Here is a 6,000-nt window from a genome sequence, read left to right as displayed (position 1 = left end):
TTTCTGGCTGCTTATAATATTTTCTCCTTGACCTGGGAACTCTGGAATTTGGCTATAATATTTCTAAGAGGTTTCCTTTTGGGATCTCTTTCAGGAAGTGATTGGTGTATTCTTTCAATTTCTATTTTACCCTCTGGCTCTAGAATATCAGGACAGTTTTCCTCGATAATTTCTTGAAAGATGATGTCTAGGCTATTTTTTATCATGGTTTTCAGATAATCAAATAATTTTTATATTATCTCTCCTGGATCCATTTTCCAGGTCAGATGTTTTTCCAATGAGATATATCTCACTGTTTTCTATTTTTTCATTCTTTTGGTTCTGTTTTATAATTTCTTGACTTCTCATAGAATCATTAATTTCCATTTGCTCCATTCTAATTTTTTTTTTAATTTTATGGACATCTCTAATTAACTGGCTGGCTAGTAACCAGAATTTTTAAAAAATTTGCAATAGTCCCTAGGGTTAGGAGAAAAAAGCTGAGATCCCAGTAGCTGCAGTTCAACGTAGAAACCAGCAGATGACAGCAGAGTAGCTTGGTGGAGATGCCAGGAGGGAGTATCAGAGGCCATGATGTAAAAAGAACAGAGCAGCAGAAGACCCCAGTTCAGTGGAGAAAGAAGACCACAGCCTAATGGCATCACTAGGAGGCCCCCAGCGCGGTGGGGGGAGGGGGGTAAGAGCGGGAGGTTGGGTCTCTCAGAAATCATCGTCGTCGCAGATGTCCAGGTACACATCGAAGGCCTGCCGGTTACAGTTCCCATCAGGCGTGAAGACATACTTGTGGAAAGTGCCGTCCACGCAAATGGCAATGACGGAATTGACATTCTTGGAGGTGTTCCGGCCAAAAGCACAGATGCAGGCGGACTCGGCGGGGATGGTGAAGCTGGCCAGTCTCCACTGCGAGTCCACTTACTGGCCGATCATGGGGCCCACCTTGCCCACTCGCGCCAGGGCCGACCTTCGGTTGAGCCTGGTGTCCTTGAGGGCGAAGACGTGAACGGTGCCCTTGTCACTGGAGGCGCAGAGGAAGGAGGAGTCGTGGCTGAAGTTGATGCAATAGAGGGTGGCCAGGTCGGTGCCACGCCTCAGCTCCACCAGCTTCTCCTTGGTCTGCGTGTCGAAGAAGCGGATGAGAGTGCCCTTCTGCGAGGCTGACGCCACCACGGTGTCGGGCTGATTGAGGGATACGCGGGCCACCTCTCTGTGGTGTGCGTTGATGGTGAAGGGCGGCGACGACGTGCCAGGCTTGGTGCTGGCCAGGTCCACGAGCTGCAGGATGCCGCACTTGTGGCCCGGGAATACCAGGAGCTGCTTCTCCAGGCTGGGGCAGAGGTCGCACAGGCCCTTGGGGTTGTCGCGGGTGTCGAACTCGAAAAGCTTTCTGCGGGTCGTTGGGGAATGAGTAGACGTAGATGCGATCCCGCAGAACGATGACGATCTTGTCGTGCCGCATGCGCACGGCCAGGGCGGGCTTGGTGAAGGTGAACTCGAGCACCAGCTTGTCTTGGCAGTCTCGGCCCTCGCGGGCGTCGTCCCAAACCAGCACTGAGATCTCCGAGAACTTGGGGCTGCCACTGCCGCCCACGATGGCCAGCAGGTTGGAGCGGTGGAGCATCTCCACCAGCGCTATGCTGCCCACCTGCTCGTGATCCAGGTGTCCCTTCTCCATCAGGGGCTCCACGTTGTCGATCCGGACCCCCGTCTCCATGGCACAACAGAAACAACTCTGGTCCTGGTTGAAGCGCAGGCTGGTCATCCCGCGGAGCTGCGGCTTCTGAGCCATAGCGAAGTTCCGGCTAGGGGAGAGCCGGGGGAGGAGTTACAAGAACCGAGTCCCGCTGAGGCGAGACGAGACTGCCCTCCATTCTAATTTTTAAGGAATTGTTTTCTTCAGTGAATTTTTGGACTTCTCTGTTGGCCAATTCTGTTTTTGAAGGCGTTTTTCTCATCTTTGACTTTTTGGATCTCTTTTGTCATTTCGGTTGGTCTATTTTTAAGGTGTTATGCTCTTCAGTATTTTGGGGGTCTCCTTTAGCAAGCTGTTGATGCATTTTTCATGATTTTTTTTTGCATCACTTTCATTTTTCTTCCCAATTTTTCCTTTACTTCTCTTAGTTGATTTTCAAAATCCTTTTGAGCTCTTCTATGACCTGCAACCAATTCATGTTTTTCTTGGAGGCTTTGTTGTTTTCTTCTGGTTGTATGTTTTGATCTTCCTTGTCACCAAAGTAAGATTCTATAGTCTGAGATTTTTTCACACTGCTCATTTTCACAAGCCAAATACTTGAATTTTTAACTCTCTGTTAATTTAGGATTCTGCTTCCAGTGTAGAGGATGTACTGTCCCAAGGTTCAGGGGACTTTTGCAGCTATTTTTAGAGATACTTCAAGGGACCTGTATATTTTCAGTTCTTCCAAAGGGGTATCATAGGAGATGTGTTTACTCCTTTTCTGGTCCCTGCTCTGGTCTGTGAGTGACCACAAACACTCTTTTCTGCCTTGGAACTGTGAAGAGGATTCTCTCTCTACCACAACCACAATATCCACCACACCAGAGCTCCTCCTCACCCCAGAACCACCACCCAGCACTACGACCCAGATTCAAGCAGGGCAAAGCAAGAGAGTCCTGCCTCAGAGCCAGCAAAGAGTTCCCTGCAATCCCCCTCTGATCAGCCACTTGATCCTCACACAATCTATGGGCCAAGAGTTCCAGAAGTAGCCACTGCTGCTGTTGTTGCTGGTGCTGCTGCTACTGCAGCCACCTCCCCAGGGCTGGGGCTGGACCACACTCCTCTCTCACTCAGGTCCAAACAGACCTTTCCCACTGACCTTCTAAGTTGTCTTAGGCATTTGTGGGTTGAGAAGTCTGGAAACTGCCACAGATGCCAATGATTCAGTCCCCTGAGGCCTACTCCAACCATGTCTGTGTCAGCATGGCCCATACTAAACTGCACTCCTCTCACAGCCTGGTGCAATAGACTTTCCTGTTGACCTTCCAGATTGTGTTGGGCTGGAAATTTGTTTCACTCTGTCATTTTGTGGATTCTGCAACATTAGAATTTGTTTACAGTCATTTTTTACAAGTATTTGGAGGGGGTTGGGAGAGAGCTCAAGCAAGTCCTTGCTTTACTCCACCATCTTGGCTCCATCCCTTGATTTCTTTTTCATGTCTCTGTGCTTTTAGCTAGCATTTTTAGCACAATATTAAATAATAGTGATGGTAATGGATGTCATTGTTTTACCTCTGATCATATGGGAGAAAGTTTCTAGCTTATCCCCATTACAGACAATGCGTACTGGTGGAAATTTCCACTTTTTTTTATGCTCCATAGTGTTTTTAAAAGGAATAAGTATTGTATTTTGTCAGAAAGGTTTTCTGCATCTATAAGATAATCACATAATTTTTTTGTTTTTATTATTGATATGGTCAATTATAACAATATATTTCCTAATATTGAAACAGCACTGCATTCCTGGTATATAATGGTCATAATATATGATCTTTGTGATATATTACTGTAATTTTCTTGCTAATGTTTTATTTAAAATTTTCACAGGATATTGGTCTTTAGTTTTCTTTCTCTGTTTTGCTCTTCCTGGTTTAGGTATTATATTTGTGTCATAAAAGGAACTTTTTAGGATGCCTTCTTTGCCTATTTTTCCAAATAGTTTGCATAATATTTGAACAAATTTTTATTTAAAACCTTGGGAGAGTTCATTTGTGAATCTGTCTGGTCTTGGGGTTTTTTTTTAGGGAGCTAATTGAAGGCTTGTTCATTTTTTCTTTCTAAGATATGGTTATCTAAGTATTCTATTTCTTCTGTTAATCTGGACAATGTATATTTTTATAAATATTCATGGACTTCACTTGGATTGTCATTCAGATATGCTGGCATAAAATTGCACAAAAGAACTTCTTGCAATTGCTTTAATTTCATCTTCACTGGTGGTGCATTCACTCTTTATTTTTAATATTGGTAATTGTAATCTCCTTCAGACCAGTTCTCTGAGCCTCAGGTTCTGTTGGCTAAAAGCTCTGAAAGCTGTTGCTTCTGCTATTGGGGCTGCCTCCAAAACCTGTTGCTGATGTTGCATGTACTGCACTCCAGGCAGATCACCACTCCTTTAACAGACCTTCACTTCTGATCTCCTAAGTTGTCTTGGGTTGGAAAAATATCTTACCCCAACCTTTTGCTGGATATACCACACCAGAATTTGATTTGAGTTTTGTTTGTTTTATAAAGTTGTTTGGAGGAGAATGTTAGGAGAGGTCAGCCGAGGCTCTACCCCTAACACTTATAACTTAAATGATTTAGGGTCACAAAGTCATGTGGCAGAAGTAGGAGCTGAATTCATGTCTTCCTGTGTCTGAGACTAATTCTCTATGGTTTGTTTCCTCTCACAGTTCACTTAATGCAGACTTAAGCTATGTTTCATTTTTTGCCCACATTGTCATATTGTTGACTCATACCAAGCTTACAGTCTCCTAATATCCCCAAGTCTCTTGTACTTTAGCTTAGTCAATCAACCCAGAAGGATTAAGAAATTCTTGGCTATATACCAGATAGTCTGCTATGTGCTCTTCATACAAAGACTAAAATAAGAACAGTGACTCAGGGAGCATGCATTTCTTCAGGGAAAACAACCCAATTATCTAACCAGTCTCACTTAACCTGCATTCATGCACATTGTGAAAATGGGTTAATGCATAAAACTGAAAAACTTCTTCAGTTATACATTTTTTTAAAAGATAAGAACTTAATATAAATTCTAGCACAGTTTAAAATATGTTACATGGCTGAGAAATACATAAATAATACTATAAAAAGTTGGAAGTACCTTGTTGCTTGACCTGCTCTCAAGTTCCAGGCTTGCCAAAGTCAATGACTAAGGTAACAAAGTGTCTTTGATGACTAGGGAAGAAAGTGACATTGGGGATGGGCCATGGTAGAAGTAGTGTGTGTGTGTGTGTGTGTGCATAGCAGCAAGCACCCTAGCATACCCAGGATGGCTGTTAGTACAGGTTCTTCAATTTGCTTTTCAAAAGCAAAGCAACTCAAAATGGGTCTTACTTTAATCAATCAAGCATAAGAGAATACAAACAGAAATTACAAGCAGACAGAGACAGATCAGCAGGCAGGGTATCCCACTGTCTGACCATTACATCCATACCTAGTTAGTTACCAGAGAAGGAAGCACCAATATCTGGGTTTTCAAAGCCAGGGGCTCAACAGCTGACCAGAGTCTCATCTGGCCAAATTACGCAACTCTTCCCAAAGTGAGCCACAGAGCAAAACCTCACATGAAGGTATATATAACCCTCTCCTGGGTCAGAGACCATCAAACCCTCTTGAATCACTGCCCAATCATGAAGTAACAAGGTGTGGGCATTCCTGAAAAACAAGCCTCCCTCTACAGGCTCCAGGTGAGTACATTCAGCCTATTAGGGTACAGAGTATATTCTCAAATCAAGGAAGGTTCTCAGAGTCACGTAAGCCTGTCAAAGGGTCAAGGAGCAGGGAAGATCTTCAGATTCTAATTCCCATAACAGTGTGTGTATGTGTGTGTGTGTGTGTCTGTGTATCTGTGTGTGTGTGTTTGGGTGGGTGTGGATGTGGGTGTGTGCAGTGGTGGGAGGTGGCCTGCAAAAGTGGGGACTAACCTTTATCATCCCACAATTTTATCCTACTATATAAAATGATATATGATAAATATGCCACTTTACCTTGAAAAAGACCTGAAATTTTATTATGCATATGGGTATGGTAAGGATTGTAGCTTGTAAATTATTTGAAGTAGTGCAGCTTTCTGCATTCTTGCTATTTCTAGAGGGTGTAAGCTAACATTAACAAATGGAAAATCTGGTTTATGTTTTGATTTTTAATATATAAATCTCATTGGCACAAATTTGCATTTTCAAAGCATTTATAGCAAAACTGACTCTAAAACAAAGCCAATCTTTTCATTCATTTCTTCTCTTGGAAAACATTTTTCATAA

General features: G+C 43.3%; 1 pseudogene; it reads right to left on the bottom strand.

Annotated features, from left to right (window-relative positions):
• Positions 1 to 699: 699 nt before the first annotated feature.
• On the bottom strand, positions 700 to 1,800 carry LOC138177567 (WD repeat domain phosphoinositide-interacting protein 4 pseudogene; annotated as a pseudogene).
• Positions 1,801 to 6,000: the final 4,200 nt, after the last annotated feature.

The sequence above is a fragment of the Petaurus breviceps genome, unplaced genomic scaffold (assembly GCF_028583685.1).
Source record: "Petaurus breviceps papuanus isolate PSGF00001 unplaced genomic scaffold, PetGlider_PUasm1.0 90444, whole genome shotgun sequence".
NCBI lineage: Eukaryota > Metazoa > Chordata > Mammalia > Diprotodontia > Petauridae > Petaurus > Petaurus breviceps.
The sequence above is the reverse complement of the archived record's forward strand: the minus strand, read 5'-3'. Positions and strand labels throughout refer to the sequence as shown.